At 39.5% G+C, this 19,595-nt stretch overlaps 1 protein-coding gene across 25 annotated transcripts in view; it reads left to right on the top strand.

The window, feature by feature from the left end:
- The first annotated feature begins 19,509 nt into the window (after positions 1-19,509).
- Positions 19,510-19,595, top strand: part of fgfr1a (fibroblast growth factor receptor 1a) — a 90,330-nt gene continuing 90,244 nt past the window's right edge. For 22 of the 25 annotated variants that reach the window (XR_015496827.1, XR_015496826.1, XR_015496825.1 and 19 more), the window contains exon 1: positions 19,510-19,595. This exon is cut by the window's right edge and continues 494 nt beyond it. The gene's annotated coding sequence lies outside the window, so the exon portion shown is untranslated. 25 annotated transcript variants of the gene reach the window in all.

The raw sequence follows: 19,595 nt of genomic DNA, 5'->3' as shown, positions 1-19,595 counted from the left end.
TATATATATATATATATATATATATATATATATATATATATATATGTATATATATATATATATATATTTTTTTTTTTCACTTTAGAGTTCTTAGTGATGGTGTAAATCAGGGGTTTTCAACTGGTTTGGCCACGGGACCCACATTTTTAGGACTATAATATAATTTTAGGAATTATAATTAATCTGAATTTATTTATTAACATGCACAAGTAGTGACAGATAAATCATAAGAAATTCACCAAGACTTACAAATAAACAATATTTTATTGCTGTCATTTAACAAAATGTCTCAAATTATAGAAATATTACAAAGTAAAAACGACAAATGTTTGGTTTCTACAAGTGCTCTTATGAGAGCAGATCACTACATATGACACACTGAGGTTTTAAGCCTTTTTTTGTCATCAATATGTAAATCCATACTTTACATATTCGGGTCGTACTTGCGATTTGACATAATTGTTGCTACAATTAAATGAAATTTTACACATCAAACGGTACAGTTGTCGCTCGCGCATTTCAAAATAAAAGTCTTATTTACGCAAAATAGGTTAAAAAATTAAACATTTGTTGTATTTTTGACCACACACTCTGAGACCCACTGAAGTGGGTCGCGACCCACCAGTTGAGAAACACTGGTGTAAATAACCATACAATTCACCTGAGGGGAAATTTAGTTCTTGAGGATGAGCCTGGTTGCTATTTCAAATAGTTCCTACAACCTGGTGTCAAAGCCCACACGGATAAACATAAAATGTCCCGGGTTTTGCCCAATTTAGCTTCCTCTTGGAATTCGTCCTCAAACATTAGCTAAAACACACGCACTGATTGAGCTTCTCTGTCTATCCCAAACAAAGACAAGGACAAACACGCCGGAAAGACACAGAGAGGCTGACAGAACGCACAATGTGGCGTTGACAGGTGCAGGAGCTTAATCACTAGCGGAGGTGATTCCAGCGCTGCTTTAGCACAGGTTACCTCATCCAAATCCCAACAACACCAGCCAAACATTTAGCACTTATTCTCTGACCCCCATATTCTGCCCTCAGTCCCTCTTTTACTATTGTGAAGTTGATGGTATCTTTTAAACTATGTCATTTGCAGCTGCAAAATTTGGGCTCTGTGCTGTTGTGTATCTCAGCGTTGGGTCAAATATGTCAAACTCAGTGTTTGGTTCATTTTTTCAATTCAATTTAAATGACTTTTCTTTTTACCCAATGGTGGTGTTTGCTCAACAATAAAACAAACAAACAAAAGATTACGTTAAATTAAAAATGACAATCTCTATTAAAGGCGTAGCATGGCGGGCCAAATCAAAGCTTATCATGAGCCAACTTTGGCCCTGCTTTGGGCACCTCTGATCTAGTAAGAGCTTGATTAGCTGGCTCAGGTGTGTTTGATTGGGGTTGGAGCTAAACTCTCCAGGACACCGGCCCTCCAGGACCGAGTCTAAACACCCCTGGCTTAGACAAAAGTCTTGTCATTATAATATATTTGGGGGCACGATTGCGTAGTGGCTGTAGTGCGACCTATTTTGATGTTTTCTACAAACGTGCTGAATCGCGCTTCCCTGCCGCTATATTCAATAGTATCTGGATGCAGCCTTTATGATGCAAGCTGAGACTGCATCACTCAGCGATGCAATGTCATACACAATGCACTCAAATGGAGCTAGTGATGTCACTGTGAGGGGGAGGGTTAGGGGTGGGCCCATTAAAAAGCATTGGATGCAGCCCAGATTGCACTGCACCAGGTCTGCAGCCAGACCCATCTCGCTATAAAGCTTCATATAAGCTGTCCATCACTCAAGGCTTTCCGCTGTCAGATGACAAGGAGCTTTTATGACCACGGGAAATGCAAACGGCTGAAGAGTGAAAAGCACACAAGTTTGCAAACCCCACCTAAAGTTACAAATAACGGCACCGATGACAGCTATCATGACTTGTGGTGAATGTTGATCCGTCAGCCGAGATCAATCGAGTGTTTTCGGAGAAGATGCGTCGCATTCACTGCGTGTTCAGCACAAATGTCCTTTAAAAGTAAAATCTATGGCTTAGTTTGGACAAAGTTGTCGGCGATTCTTCCTATTGCAAAGTCATAATGTGAAAGTCCCTGTGGCCGATCCATCTTGCAGTGTAAACAAAGCAGCGACGAAACGCTAGCCCAGATAGTCATGCAGTGTGAAAACATCTGTGACATGACTACTTTGAAAATCATGCAGTCTGAACTCGGCAGAAGCAAAAAAGTTAATTTCGGGCCCTGTTACGGGTTTCCAGCTTTCAGCAAAATATCTTCTTTTGTGTTCATCAGAAGCTTGATTTGAAACAAGTCAATGGTGAATAAATGATCCGAGATTATACATTTGGGGTGAACCATCCCTGACAAGATTGTGAGCATAAAAAAAACAAAAGATTAACTCCATACAGAAATGAATGCATTGAAATGTGTTACCACGACTGGGGTGGAGTGACAGGAGACAACAGGAGGTAAGATCCAATATGCAGTTTATTCAATGTCAGACAAGCAATGGTCAAATCAGGTGCAAACGGGTATGTTAAGGCAGTCCAGAATCGTCGTCAATATAACAGGCAATAGGTCTAAAGGCAGGCAGCTAAACAGGATAACAAGGAATGCAAAGCTAGGGCCTAAACACGGATAAACAAGACAGGGAGAAACGCTTCGTAATGTCACAGTGGGAAAACAAGACTCGGCCAACTGGATGCGTGAATGAGTGGCTTATGAATGGAATCAAATCAGTCTGTGAACAAGGTCCAGCAGGTGATTGCAATCAGGATAGATGAACGAACAGGCGTGCGTGTTTGGGAGCAGTGCATGTATGAAAATGTAGTCCTGGGAAATGCGGAAATGTAGTCATGAGAGTTTGTGTGAGAACCAGCGATCCTCTGGGAAGCGATCGCTGGTTGTGTGACAAAACGTCAGCAATAACCTGACATTTTTTTTTTATATTGTAGATGAAATTTCCTAGGCCTGAAATGTTTGAGTTTGAGGGTATCTCAATGGTCCACTACTTCACTGACAACTGGAAAAAGGTAACTTTCAAGCAAGACCTGATGACAGTCTAATCGCCACTTACCCCAAGGCAGGTAAGGGAACTGCCCAAGGGCCCAAAACATTGTGTATTTTTCACGGGACCATGTTTTACTAAATATGTGTACCTGGGCTACCATGCCAATTGGCTTAACACTAGTTGCCTGTTACTACATGTACGATTAAGTGTGATTCAATATCACACAAGCCAGTTACCTAATATTTAAGACATGCAATACTGAAGATATGTGACCATCATTATCATTTGTTTTTTTTTAATGAGACAGAATTATCCCTGAATGCATGTTTTCTGTGATAGTGGGTCCAAACAGAACACAAGTAAATAAGTGTTATCCACCATTTCCTCATCAAGGATCATCCTCGGCTGGTCAGGAAAAGGTGAGCGAGAGCGTGGGAGCAGTTAGAGGCTAAAAGCAGAGTATGAAAATGGCTATGCAAAGATAATCCCGTGGCCCTATTGTTCAGGGAGGATCTTCTCCCTTTTAGCTCCGGCTCTCGCCACCGTGTGGTTTTCTCCCTTTTTTTCATCTCCACGGATGAGAGAGTTTCTGTCTTTAAGAATTTTCTTATGCTGATAAAGGAGGGAGTGGGCGTAAAGACACGGAGGACGCACGTCTTTGTGAAGCAAAGCAGAAGTCAACAGCCTGCGTTGTGAAGGGAAATAGTGGCAGGGGCAGGTGCTGGCTCCTGAAGAGACAAAGACATCTGTCTTGTTTGACCTATGCAAAAGTGTGATGGTGGAGAGGCCGTTGCTATTGCGTTTCTAATACTACCGGGATATGCAGACGATGTCCCGGGGAACGGTCAATCATTAAACATCTGAGCAGAGTTTGTATAAACCTCCAATCACACAAAGGCTGCTTTTTTTATTGCTACTTTATGGGGGCTTGTGACTTGTGTGTGCTTACTCTTCAAAGTTCCTTCTGGGTAGTGTGTACAGCTCACTTACCAGCTGTCTGTTCACCTACACGCCACACACACCCTCCTCAATTATTATTATCAGAGAGAAGACTTTTTTTCAGCACATTTCTAAACATAATAGTTTCAATAACTCATTTCTAATGACTGATTTCTATTATATTTGTCATGATGACAGCACATAATATTTGACTAGATATTTAAGACACTAGAATTTAGCTTAAAGTGACATTTAAAGGCTTATCTAGGTTAATCAGGATAATTAGGCAAGTCAATAGCCCCTTTCACACAGTGATACCGGTAAATATCCGGAAAATTTCCGGAACGACTTTACCGGTATATTCAAAAAAGTGCTGTTCACACAGGCGAGGACGTTACGGAATTTTTCCGGAAAAGACCATTCACACATCTACTACAAAATACCAGTAAATTCTGACATCACGAACCAGAAATGAGCTTTAAATGCCTGCGCTTGTGTTTGTAAACATTTGACAACATCACAAACTCTGTGGATGGATCAGTATTGTGAACAACTTCGATGAAAACATATGGAGGATCACTTTCGCATGTCGAAATGTTCATAATATGTGTGTGCTGGCGTTCACGGGCAAGGTAAACAAACAGCGGCTTATCATAAGCATCTTATCGATGATTATTTACTAGGGATGTAACGGTATTGTAAATACCGTCATACCACAATATTAATTTTTTTCGATATTACCGTAGTCGCATGACTCGGTAAAACTATAGGTCTTCTGAGAAAATTTGCTCAGGCGAATGAAGCGAACGGGAGGTAGCGAAAACTACAATTCCCATCAGCCCATGCTTGACCATCATCCCTTGCGGTCTGTTGTCGCTACAGATCCAGTAATGCGGAAATGGAGTGTGCTGCTAGAAGCGGGGATGAAAAAGAGCTGGAAAACCCTAAAGCGGGTGTTGTCGCCGCGCGCGTACTGAATAGCGGTGTTGTCGCGCGAGTTTTTATCAGCTGTGTTGTCGCGCGCGTACTGAATATCGGTGTTGTCAGCACACTGTTCAGATTGATGCAGACATGAGACCTCTATCTTACTCATGGTTTGTCCTCTCAAGTGGGGGAAAGACAATGCACAACGTTACCCACTGCTGTCAACCTGGGCCAAGTCATATCTCTCTTGCCCCAGAAACCTCAGTCCCAAATAAGAGGGTTTTTTTCTGTTGCAGGGGACATTGTAAATGCCCAGAGATACCAGCTTTTACCAGATTATATTTATATGATAATTTTCCTTTAAACCCATCTCTATCTAAGTGAGTGAGTGATTAAATGTTGAATGTGATGAGTTTTCAACAATACTAAATTGAAACTTTATTTTTTTACATGGTTTAATATTTTTTTGTTAAATTAAAATTGAAGTTCCTGTTTCAAAGCTTACAGATAGATGGCTAATTTGTATGTCATTGACACTTTTGGCACTTTTTTGGAGTATTTTCATAAGTTTTGTTTTTTCCAGTAAATGATTAAAAAAAAACCGTACCGTGACATTCATACCGAGGCATTACCGTACCGTGAAATTCTGATACTGTTACATCGCTATTATTTACACAGTTGGCATTTAGAAGAACATATAAACGTGATCTGACTAACTTCTAGCAGCTAAATGCGTCTGAGAAAATATTCTAAGGCTTTTATTCTCATAAACCGCGCGGACGTGAATGCGTCTGACTGTTCTGATTGGCTAAAGCAGGTGTCTCACGTCAGCACGTTCTAGACATGCACGCGCTCTTTCCGGCAATCTTCCTTCTGCATTCACACAGCGCAGCGTTCCGGCAAATTACCGGTAATGTTACAACTTCTCTTTCCGGAAAGTAGCCAGAACGAATTTACCGGTATTTTCAAAAAGGACCTGTTCACACATACAACCTTTCCGGAAAATTGCCGGTAATTTTCCGGAAAGGTCTGTATGTGTGAAAGGGGCTAATGACTACGTTTACATGGAAATCAGTAATCAATTTATTTGCTTAATCTATTAAAGACAATAACAAGATTAAGGTGTTTACTGTACATGAGTTGCGTTTTGAATGCTTCTTTCATGATTTCATTTGTTCAGCCTGATCTCATGAGGAAACGTAAGTATTTTACGTTTTTGTCAGTTTAGTGGCTAATTCGTACAAATTCATACGAGTTCAGTCTTATGAAAATGTACGATTTTAAAAAGGAGGCGTGGCACCTAACCCCACCCCTAACCCCAACCGTCATTGGGTGATGAGCAAATCGTACTAAATTGTACGAATTAGATTGTACGAATTAATTTGAATTAGCCACTAAAGCAAAAAGTTACGAATTGCCGTGAGATTGCCGTGATAATTTGATACTGAACTCGTACGAATTCGTACGAACTAGCCACTAAACTGACAAAATTTGTAATTTGCCCACTTTAAATGCAGTTTGGCACTACTTTCATTTACAAATATTTCATGCATGCCCCCCCGTGACAAACGAGAAAATGGATGCAACTTTGAACTGCTGGAAGACTGTTGCTTTAATAGAAGTTCATACCTCATGCTGAATAGATGAAAAAAAACACCGCATTTCCAACGCAATCTCACGGCAATTCGTAACTTTTTGATTTAGTGGCTAATTCGTAAGAATTTGCATGATCTAATTCGTATCATTTAGTACGATTTACACATCACCCAATGACAGTTGGGGTTAGGGGTTGGGTTAGGTGCCACACCTTCTTTTTAAAATCGTACGAATTAGCCACTAAACTGACAAAACGTAAAATACTTACGTTTCCTCGTGAGATCAGGCTGGCATTTCACAATGCAGGTGTCTGTGGTCTACACTGACTCCGTAGGTGCAAAGAGTGTCAAACAGCCATGTGGGTGTGTATGTGGACTATCCTGTCCCAAAACGCGGCGAAAAGTCCTACATGATGGTAATGGTTCAATTAAGGTGTTTACATGCCTGATCTGCACTTCAATAATGTGACTAAAATCGGCATACTCCACATGCCTTAATTCAATTTCTCTTTTGTTCGATTATGACCTTAATCTGATTACATTAATTAAAAATCGCTGTTTACATGGTAGACTCTTAATTAAATCATTGTCTTAATCGCATTAGAGTTGAATTATTGGTGTCCATGTAAATGTACTGACTGTATGACAATGGTTTGTTCTGTAGACAATCGAAAACGAATATTGCTTAAGGGGGCTAATAATATTGACCTTAAAATGCTTTTTAAAAAGTAAAACTGCTTTTATTCTAGCTGAAATAAAACAAATAAGACTTTCTCCAGAAGAAAAAATATTATAGAAAATACTGCGAAAAATTTCTGAATCTGTGAAACATCATTTGGGAAATACTTGGAAAAAGAATTCACAGAAGGGTGAATAACTTTGACTTGCATACATTGTTTGCAGTGACTCTCTATAGGCGTAATGTATTTTAAAGTGCTTATTATATCGCCCTGCCCCTCTACCAAACCTCACCGGAAACCTGTGGAATACTTTCCGGATGCACTGTAGCTGTGGCATCAATTCATCCTACAAGGCTACACATCAACAGAGCCAGCTTACTGTATCACACAGGAGCTCCATATTTTCAGCTCCCGCATAATAATAATAATAAACACTGTTACATCGTTATATAGCCATTAAAATGACAACCCTCTCCTAAACCCCAACGCCTCAGCGGAGAGCAATTAACTGGAGGCGATTCAGCCCAAAGAGCCGTTGCTGAATTTACACTGAGGTTAAAGTTGCCTCTGCACCTCTAAATCAAACCCAGGGTGTTAAACAGCATTATAAACAAGCGCTAAATTATCGAGTTCGATCTTAAACACGATGCACTGTTAACAGTCGCGCTTTAACAACGCATATGATGAACAGGCCTGCCGTCCAAGTACTGATATGCATTGTAGAGTTAATCGAACACTCCTTGTGTGAATGGCTTCAAATGTGCTCTCCATGTGCTCCCGCAGAGATAAACACATGTCGGATGGTGAGGATGTTCTGAGGAGCTGAGGAATGTCTGTGGCTTGTTTGAAATGCTTTGTGGTGCTCGGTCTTGATATAGCGATGATCCATCACAGCTGGAATCTTTACGTGCCGCTGCCTGGTCACTGTATTTTGATTATAGTGTGTTTACTGCAAAAATCACTTTTACTTTTTCATTCAGTCGAGTCCTAGTAGTCAATGTTGGGGATGCTACTCTAAAACCGCAGCTTGATACACTACAAGCTAGTCCCCCCCTGCTGAAAAATCCAGCTTAAACCAGCCTAGGCTGGTTGGCTGGTTTTAGCTGGTCGACCAGGCTGGTTTTAAAGGTGTTTAGGCCATTTCCAGGCTGGTTTCCAGCCATTTCCAGCCTGGTCTTAGCTGGTCAGGCTGGAAAATTACCAGCTAAAACCAGCTTGACCAGCCTGTTTTAAGCTGGACTTAGCTGGTTTTGGCTGGACTCCCAGCTTGGCTAAGCTGGTCAAGCTGGTTTTAGCTGGTCATCTCTCAGCCTGACCAGCTAAGACCAGGCTGGAAATGGCTGGAAACCAGCCTGGAAGTGGCCAAAACCCCTCTAAAACAAGGCTGGTCGATCAGCTAAAACCAGCCAACCAGCCTAGGCTAGTTTAAGCTGGATTTTTCAGCAGGGCCCTACTAAAAAAACAGCATAAACCAGCTTAGGCTGGTTGGCTGGTTTTAGCTGGTCGACCAGGCTGGTTTTAGAGGGGTTTGGCAATTTCCAGGCTGGTTTTCAGCTATTTTCAGCCTGGTCTTAGCTGGCCAGGCAGGGAGATGACCAGCTAAAACTAGCTTGACCAGCCTAGCCAGGCTGGGAGCTCAGCCAAAACCAGCTATGTCCAACCTAAACCAGGCTGGTTTTAGCTGGTCATTTTCCAGCCTGACCAGCTAAGACCAGGCTGGACATGACTGGAAACCAGCCTGGAAATGGCCAAAACCCCTCTAAAACCAGGCTGGTTTAAGCTAGATTTTTCAGCAGGGTCGTAGGCTAAGCTACTGTTTAAATACCGTTCTAAATAAGTAGCTAGCTATTTATTTAGTGGCTAGCCACTCACACAGGTGATATGCTACAGGTTTGTAGTTCAATGATGTTATAAGCTACTCGTGAGCTAAGCTACTGTTACAATTCCCTTCTAATTAAGTAGCTAGCTCACAAATACTCTTCTAAATAGGTAGCTAGCAATTTAATTAATAGCTAGCCACTCACACAGGTGATGCACTATGCTACACTTAAGTATAAAACGCTACAGGCTACTTGTGAGCGAAGTTAAAATGCCCTTCTAAATAAATAGCTAGCTACTTATTTAGTCACTCACACAGCACATATGGTACAAGTTTGTAGCTGGATTCGCTATATTTTATAGATTGATACACTACAAACTACTCGTAAGGTAAGATACTGTTTAAATACCCTTCTTAATAAATAGCTAGCTAATTATTTAGTAGCTAGCCACCCATGTAGGTAGTACGCTACAAGTTTGTAGTTTAATACACTATGCTACACTGTAGTTTGATCCACTACAAACTACTCATAAGCTAAACCACTGTTAAAATACTTTATAAACACTTAATACTGATTTAGTAGCTAGCCACTCAAGATGTCTAAAGGTGTCACTCATAAGTTTTGTCTAAAAAAATGGAGCTTACATATGTAACCTAATGGGATTGTAAATTTTTAAAACATAAAGTTGTCAGCTGGGCACATTCATGCACAATTAGAGTTGCAGTTTTGCATATGCTAAAAAGCCAAGGAAGGCCTTTGGGTATCCAAATCAAGGAATATATGGGTGATGTCATTTTGATTAAGCATAATAGGGCCAAAACAAGGTTTGTAGCTTATGGTTGGAGTTCAATGTAGGAGTTTGAACAGCTAGCCTAAATGAACTCTCAGGAAAGGTTTACGTTTGTTAGTAAATGCTTTCAAACTGCCATTAGTCCACGCCTTCTTTGACATGGAAATCTTCTCCGGTTCATTTCCGCTGTTCATTCGGTTAAGGTCAGAATGTTTTTCATGTTTAATCCTGTAAAGCTGCTTGTTCTGATCTAAGGGTGGTGAACTCTGGTTCTGGAAAATATGGTATTTTGATCCAAATTTGATTTGCTCTTCAGATCTCTCGCACGCCCCCATACTGAATGTAACCCCAAACCATGATCTTTCCTTCGCCAAACTTGACTGATATCTGTGAGAATCTTGGCTCCATGCTGGTTCCAGTAGGTCTTCTGCAGTATTTGTGATGATCAACAGACGACCTTCTGCCACTTTTACGAATGATCAACTAGACGTCAAGTTATTATTGGTTGCTTGTACAACTGGGATCGACGACAAGACTTTTGTCAGTTAGTGTAGCTATTGTCAGTTAAATAATATAGTCCAATTTAAAGACTCAACCAAGCTAATTAATTTAGAGTAATTAGGCAAGTCAGTAAAGTTATTTTAACATTTTAAAAAAGACTTTCATCATACAAACTAAAAGAAAAACACTCTCTGTGTCTCATAGTGTGAATAGGGACACCCTGAACAGATGGCCGGTCCTTCATAGGGCTAAAACTCACACCTATTGAGGATTTATTGTCTCCAATTTGCCAGTCTAGTTTAATTAAGATAACATGCTAACACCTTCTCTCTGACTTTGTGAAGCGCTCTGATTTAAAAAGTGTCAGTAATTATCGCAGGCAAGAGCCGCGAGGTGTAGAACAGGGCAGCTTTTGCTTTTAAATGGATTGTCTGCTGTTGAGGATCAATAATCTCAATTGATTCGGGCTAAACAGCTGTGAGGCTATGCAATCCATTCAAAAGGATCTCAAAGAAATGAACAATAATTCAGCCGAACAATGATTAGATTAGTGGAGACGACGCAGTGAATGATGCAGGCATGTTTGCATCAAAGAAAGGATTTGCATTCAAACGCAGCATCTCTTTTTTTTCTCGGTGGACAATATTATTTGCAGATTCTATTGAAGAAACGCCAGCATCGCTTTGCAGGCAAATGTTGAGCACACATGCCCAATCAAAGTGTGTCGAGTTCACTTTGAGCATTAAAGGCACATATGGAGCCTGTGACATAGAAGGCAGATATGAAAACTAGATGAGGGGAATATGACTTCCAGATATCTCGTCTGTCTTCAGTGCGCGGTGTTACGAAGTTTGTGAAGTTATAACTGATTTAAACCAGTTGCATTTGCTCAGCAGGTTAACATTTCACTTTTACAGCTACATTTGTTTATTTTCTGAACAAAATGTGAGTTATGCTTCCGTCTGCAAACTTAGACTGAGTCCGAAATTGCATACTTCCATACTATACAGCAGGGATTCTCAACTGGTTTGGCCATGGGACCCACATTTTTACATGGTCATCAAGCCGCGACCCAAATTTTTTGGAACTATAATACAATTTTAGGAATTATACTTAATTTGTATTTATTTGTTAACAGAAACAAGTAGTGACAGATAAATCATAAGAAATTCACCAAGACTTACAAATAAACAATATTATTTTTATTTAATTTATTTAAACAATTATTATTATTATTATTATGATTATTATTATTATTGCTGTCATTTAACAAAATGGATCAAATAATAGCAAATGCAAATATATATATATATATATATATATATATATATATATATATATATATATATATATATATATATATATATATATATACAAATGCTGTTAATAATAAACTGTTAATAAAACATGTTTTCTGGTTTCTAAATGTTGTTCTAATTTAGGTAAATTAGCTTAATTTAATAAAGGTTTCATGCTCTCTTATGAGAGCACCTCACTATATATGACACTGAGGCTTTAAGTCTTTTTTGTCGTCAATATATATATATATATACATACTTTATATATTCGGGGTCGTACTTGCGATTTGACATATTTGTTCCAAAAATGTTATGAAATTTCACATGTCAAACGGTAGGGTTGTCGTGCACGCATTTCAAAATAAAAGTCCGGTATAAGCAAAATAAGTAAAAAATAAAAAAAGGAAAACTTTTGTTGTTTTTTTTGATCACACACTCCGCGACCCACTGAAAATGTTCCCACCAGTTGCGAAACACTGCTATATAGTAGGCTAAAATCAATATGTGAGCCGAGTAGTTTGTCCAAATTCCTTGAATTTGTATGCAAGAAGTACCCGGATGACCTGCTACTTCTGGCAAGATTCTGAAGTATGCATCATATGCTACACTATGCCAAAGGAAAGTCACGTGATCGTGTCAAAATGGTGGATGTATACGTCTGAGTTCCATTCATACTGCTCACATTCATTACTGATCGGTTGTTCATGAACGATTCGTTCATTTTGAACGAATTTGCGTGCGTACGTTTGTGCAGGTGGTATCGTTCATTTCAAGTCTTTTGAGTCGTTCATCGCGGAATGGCAGAAGCCAATCATATGCTTTTAGAGCCGGAAAAAGAATTGATCCATTCATCTCTCGAGTACTCTATCGGGTTTGAGTCATCCGTTCCTCACGGGCTATTATTATTCATAATTATTCATACCCTTTTCAATAACCAATATAAAAACAGCCGTTATTGGCAATATTACAGCAAACATAAATGCTGACTGTGTCTCTACTGGTGCCATTCATCTTTAGCGATGGTTTGAGGGTCTCCTTGCAATCTCCCTGATCTTTAGCTCCCTTCACAGATTCTCAATTGGGTTTGAGTCAGGACTCTGGCTGGGCCACTGCAAAACGCTAATGTTTTTTTGCCTGCTAACCATTTCTAATTTGCATTTCCACCACTTTTGCTGTGTGTTTTGGGTCGTGGTCATGCTGAAATGTCCACCGGTGCCCAAGGTCACGTTTCTCTGCAGACTACCTGATGATGTTGTTGAGAATTTTAATGTATTGCTCCTTTTTCATGGTGTCACTTACTGTGATTAGGTTCCCTGGTCCAACGGTTGCAAACACTCACAACACATTAGGTTCCCACCACCATGGTTAACAGTTAGGATGCTGTTCTTAAGGTTGAAAGCCTTTATCCTATATATTTTTGATACATTATTTGAAAAATGTGTTGCATATGACATACATTTTCTAAATGTGAAATGCAAATATTAACTTGCATGTCATATATGTGATTTGCATAGATATTGCATAGGATTTCTATATGGAAGGTGTACACATATACCCTAAGGAATTGCTCTGTCTATCCAACAAAATGCATCTGATCACTTAAGGTGCTAACACATTTATTTTCATCAGGATGTCAGACAGAAGGTGGTCATCATGTAGCACCAATGAATCAGAACAAGTTATCAATAGAAATAATGGTGTGTATGGGGGATACTCATGTGAAGTTGTTCACTTGTGTTTGTGACCACATGCTCTCGCTCCAACTCTCTGTTTACGTCCATCTTTACCCCTCCTCCACAGCTTTCCTGCAGTCTATTGCTCATTAGTCTCACTGAGGCCGGTTCACACCTCATTGCCACCTCCATTCATTGCTGTATTTGGTGATTTGCCCCCTTTAGTAGGTCAATGGGACCCCTTTCAGATTCAGCTGCCCGCCTGCTTGCCTGAAGAACAAGAGGAGCACTAACAGACAATTAGTCAGATTCATTGCGGAATTAAGCTTGGAGGAACACTTCCTCATTCATTCATTCATTTTCTTGTCGGCTTAGTCCCTTTGTTGCCATAGCGGAATGTACCGCCAACTTATCCAGCAAGTTTTTACGCAGCGGATGCCCTTCCAGCCGCAACCCATCTCTGGGAAACATACACACACTCATACACTACGGACAATTTAGCCTACCCAATTCACCTGTACCGCATGTCTTTGGACTGTGGGGGAAACTGGAGTACCCAGAGGAAACCCACTCGAATGCAGGGAGAACATGCAAACTCCACACAGAAACACCAACTGAGCCGAGGTTCGAACCAGCGCCCCAGCCACCTTCTTGCTGTGAGGCGAACGTGCTACCCACTGCGTCGCTGGAACACTTCCTCATTTCAGAAAACTCTAAATATCCTTCCAAATGCTGGATTTACGTGAGAACAGCAGGTGCGAATGGCACTCACGAGAGAATTTTGAGATCTGAAAAAGCGTACACAGCAGCCTCTGGTGGATTCGCAAAAACTGCAAAAAATGGAGCTCCTGGGACATATTTGGCACTCTCTAGAAATGTATATAGCGATACGTTTTCAGAATGAGCCTGTTTCTGAATGTTTGCATGCTTTTTGTTTTTTATTGCAGCGCGTTAAGCTCTCTCGGCTACCATACATTCATACTATAAAGAACATACGTTTCTAATGGTCGTGTTGTAAACTTCAAATTCAAATGTAGTACATACTCAAGTAGTATTCGATTTTAGATGCAGACTGTTGCTCCATATCCAGCACGCACTAGACATTAATCTTAGTTTAGATTTAGGTTGTGACGACAGGTGACCAAAATTCAATGTCTAGCCAGCGTCTAAGGACAACGTTATTTTGATGTCCAATAAATTCAAACGTCAAGCCAACATCTTAAACGAATGTCATATTGACGTCAAATACTGACATTTATTCGTCAGGTATGGCAACTAAAATCCATTAATTGACGTCATAGTGGTAACGTCCACACAACATCAAGCTGTGAACATTGATATTTGGTAGTTTTTAGGTTGTGTTGGAAAGTAACCAAAATCCAACATCAAGCCAACACCCTAAACCAACGTAATATTCACGTGAAATGCTGAAATTTATCCGTCAGGTATGGCAACCAAAATCCAACATCTGATAGACGTCATTTTGGTAACATCCACACAACGTCAAGCAGTATTAGACGTTGATATTTGGTTGTTTTTTGGTTGGATGTTGGACATTGATGTTGGATTCTGACGTCAACTCGATTTTCCAAGCAAAATTCAAAGTACCCACAATGTTGTGGTACAACTTTAAACTGACATCTTGTTACATCCTTTATTCTGCTGGCTACATGCGCCTGATACTAAACAAACTAAAAAATAATAATGAATGATATACACATTGCTTCGGGCGAAAAATGTTAATTAAAATTTCACTATACAAAATAAATATGGCTCCAAGAGTCTCCTTTGAGTCTTTCCAGTATCTAGTCTCACAAATGTGGTGACTGAACCATTCGATGGCGCAGTATTTAGTAATTTCCCTGTCACTGGGAAATAATAATGTTAAAGTAACTGATGTTTCAATAAAGCATTGTGTCAAAGGAAATGAAACAAACTGGGAAACATTAATCCCGGGGCCGTTGGGGAACATGAGTGGTGTGTCATACTTCGCAGAGGCGTTTGCTGTCTGTTTCTTGGACTTTGCTGTTGTTTAGAGAGCAAATTGGGTCAATAAAGGTTTTACTAGAGAGAAAATTGTCACCTCAAGCCCTGTGTGGAAACCTTATAACTGTGAGCAGAACTCTGGCGAACAAACAAACAGTGATCCAATTGGTGTTTCGGAGAAAACCGTTGTTTTGTTGTTATCTAGAATAGTAGACGTCCCATTGGATTTTTCTTTTGTAATACATCCAATGTAATGTTTAATTTCGGTCACATCTTTTAGGTCACATTGACAAATGTGTTTCTGCTATTGAGTTGCATCTCTAAATGAATGAATAAAGAGGCTATAGTGATTTCTATCCCCTATTTTTATCTACATTTTGGAATAAAATCATAAAAAAGATGCGCAATGATGAACATAGAATCTTCAGCTTAACCTCGCGAAAACGGAAATGCTTGAAGTTTCTGCCAACCCGACTCTACATCATAACTTTTCAATCCAGATGGACGGGGCAACCATTACTGCATCCAAAACGGTGAAAGGCCATGGAGTAACGATTGATGACCAACTAAACTTCTCTGACCACATCTCTAGAACTGCTCGATCTTGCAGATTCTCATAACATCAGAAAGATCCGACCCTTCTTATCTGACCATGCAGCTCAACTCCTTGTTTAAGCTCTTGTTCTCTCCAGACTGGATTACTGCAAATCTCTACTAGTCAGGCTTCCAGCTAACTCTTTCAAACCTCTTCAGCTGCTTCAGAACGCAGCAGCGCGAGTGGTCTTTAATGAACCTAAAAGAGCACTTGTCACTCCGCTGCTCATCCGTTTGCACTGGCTGCCAGTTGCTGCTCGCATCAAATTCAAAGCTCTGATGTTTGCTTACAAAGTGACTTCTGGCTTTGCTTCTTATCTGCTCTCACTTCTGCAGATCTGTGTGCCCTCCAGAAACTTGCGTTCTGTGAATGAACGTCGCCTCGTGGTTCCCTCCCAAAGAGGAAAGAAAACACTTTCCCGAACTCTTGCATTCAATCTGCCCAGTTGGTGGAATGAACTCCCTAACTGCATCAGAACGACAGAGTCACTCGCTGTCTTCAAAAAGCGACTGAAAACTCAACTATTTAGTCTTCACTTTCCTTCCTAATTTGCAATTGCCTCTCTGGCTCCACCGCTAACTGTATTACAAAAAATAAATAAATAAATGACTAATGTTGTGCTTCTTACACTTTACACACCTGAAACTTGCCTACATCACTTATTTATTGTTCCTCTTAGTTGTGTAAGTTGCTTCCTTGTCCTGATTTGTAAGTCGCTTTGGAAAAAAAAGCGTCTGCTAAATGACTAAATGTAAATGTATAATCTGAAAATGTGCTTAATAAAATTATTTGTGCAACTGAGTAGGACAAACATGTTATCGGCTAAGAAAAAAATGTGCATAAACTATGACAGAAACACATTTACCAAATAAATTCACATCAAAAATGGTCAGATGAACTATCTGTTTGATTAAACATTGAAATATAATTGTTCTTCTTTAGAGGAAAACATCAAAGAGGGGGTTCGCTTTCACAAAAACTACAATCCCAGAGTGCACTGGGCCAGCTGTTTGGTAGTCCTGAGGTGTTAGTGATGGAGGATGATTCCTATCTTATTTTTTTTTTTAGCTAAGATAAAGCTTTTATAAGGGATAGTTCACTCAAAATCACATCATTTATTCTCCCCTTGTGTGTGCTTTTTTACCTTTATGCATTTCTGTGTGTGTTGAACACAAAAGAAGATATTTTGAAGAATGTTGGTGGCGTTGACTTCCATAGGGAAAAAATATATGATGGACGGCAATTGGTGCACTGAAAAAAAATTTTTTCACTGGATTTACTAACTAAACATGTTAAGGTAAGAGGTGGCAAACTATTTATGGGTTAAATTTTAATGATTCAATTCTTTATTCATCAGGGGTCACCACAGCAGAATGAACCGACAACTATTCCAGCATATGTTTTAAACAATGAATGCCTTTTCAGCTGCAACTCAGTACAGGGAAACATCTATACAAAGTCATACACACACATACACAAACTCAAAAGACGCGAACCAGCGACCTTCTTGTTGTGAGGTGACAGTGCTAACCACTCAGCCCCCTTGTCACCCTTTGGGTTAAATTTAAACAAACAAATTAGGTTGAACATTACTAAAATCAGTCTGTTTGTTTACACTCAGCCCATATAAATGGTTTCACTCACCTTAAAAAATATTAGTAAATACAATGAATATTTGAAATCAGCGTGCCAACATTCTTCAAAATATCTTCTTTTGTGTTCAATGGTTTTATCAATGGAAATGTTTTGGATAAGTGATTGGAGAGCAGGCTAAATGATGATGGCTGAACTATCTGTTTGATTAAACCTTGAAAAATTATTGTTCTTCTTTAGAGGAAAACATCAAAGAGGGGGTTCCACAAAAACTACAATCCCAGAGTGCACTGGGCCAGCTGTTTGGTAGTCCTGAGGTGTTAGTGATGGAGGATGATTCATATCTTCTTTTTTCAGCTAAGATAAAGCTTTTAAAAGGGATAGTTCACTCAAAATCACATCATTTATTCTCCCCTTGTGTGTGCTTTTTTACCTTTATGCATTTCTGTGTGTGTGTTGAACACAAAAGAAGATATTTTGAAGAATGTTGGTGGCGTTGACTTCCATAGGGAAAAAATATGTGATGGACGTCAATTGGTGAGCTGAAAAAAATTTTTTCACTGGATTTACTAACTAAACATGTTAAGGTAAGAGGTGGCAAACTATTTATGGGTTAAATTTTAATGATTCAATTTCTTTATTCATTAGGGGTCTCCACAGCAGAATGAACCGACAACTATTCCAGCATATGTTTTAAACAATGAATGCCTTTTCAGCTGCAACTCAGTACAGGGAAACATCTATACAAAGTCATACACACACATACACAAACTCAAAAGACGCGAACCAGCGACCTTCTTGCTGTGAGGTGACAGTGCTAACCACTCAGCCACCGTGTCTCCCCCTGGGTTAAATTTAAACAAACAAATTAAGTTAAACATTACTAAATTCAGTTTGTTTACACTCAGCCCATATAAATAGTTTCTCTTACCCTAAAAAATATTAGTAAATCCAATGAATATTTGAAATCAGCGTGCCAACATTCTTCAAAATATCTTCTTTTGTGTTCAATGGTTTTATCAATGGAAATGTTTTGGATAAGTGATAGGAGAGCAGGCTAAATGATGATGGCTGAACTATCTGTTTGATTAAACCTTGAAAAATGATTGTTCTTCTTTAGAGGAAAACATCAAAGAGGGGGTTCCACAAAAACTACAATCCCAGAGTGCACTGGGCCAGCTGTTTGGTAGTCCTGAGGTGTTAGTGATGGAGGATGATTCCTATCTTCTTTTTTCAGCTAAGATAAAGCTTTTAAAAGGGACAGTTCACTCAAAATCACATCATTTATTCTCCCCTTGTGTGTGTTTTTTTTACCTTTATGCATTTCTGTGTGTGTGTTGAACACAAAAGAAGATATTTTGAAGAATGTTGGTGGCGTTGACTTCCATAGGGAAAAAATATGTGATGGACGTCAATTGGTGAGCTGAAAAATTTTTTTTCACTGGATTTACTAACTAAACATGTTAAGGTAAGAGGTGGCAAACTATTTATGGGTTAAATTTTAATGATTCAATTTCTTTATTCATTAGGGGTCTCCACAGCAGAATGAACCGACAACTATTCCAGCATATGTTTTAAACAATGAATGCCTTTTCAGCTGCAACTCAGTACAGGGAAACATCTATACAAAGTCATACACACACATACACAAACTCAAAAGACTCAAACCAGCGACATTCTTGCTGTGAGGTGACAGTGCTAACCACTCAGCCACCGTGTCACCCCCTGGGTTAAATTTAAACAAACAAATTAGGTTGAACATTACTAAATTCAGTTTGTTTGCACTCAGCCCATATAAATAGTGTCTCTTACCTTAAAAAATATTAGTAAATACAATGAATATTTGAAATCAGCGTGCCAACATTCTTCAAAATATCTTCTTTTGTGTTCTATGGTTTTATCAATGGAAATGTTTTGGATAAGTGATTGAAGAGCAGGCTAAATGATGATGGCTGAACTCATCATGATCAAAGAGGGGGTTCCACAAAAACTACAATCCCAGAGTGCACTGGGCCAGCTGTTTGGTAGTCCTGAGGTGTTAGTGATGGAGGGGGAGTCAGGTCTTTCAGCTCACACACTCCATCCATGAGTGCGGAATCTCGCTGTATCTGAAGAAGAAGTGCTGGGGGAGGCCGACGATTTCGGATTTATCGACAAAACAACAAGAAGTTGG

The sequence above is a fragment of the Danio rerio genome, chromosome 8, assembly GCF_052040795.2.
Source record: "Danio rerio strain M-AB ecotype USA chromosome 8, GRCz13ab, whole genome shotgun sequence".
Lineage (NCBI taxonomy): Eukaryota > Metazoa > Chordata > Actinopteri > Cypriniformes > Danionidae > Danio > Danio rerio.
Note: the sequence above shows the minus strand (reverse complement) of the source record. Positions and strands in the feature narration are given on the sequence as shown.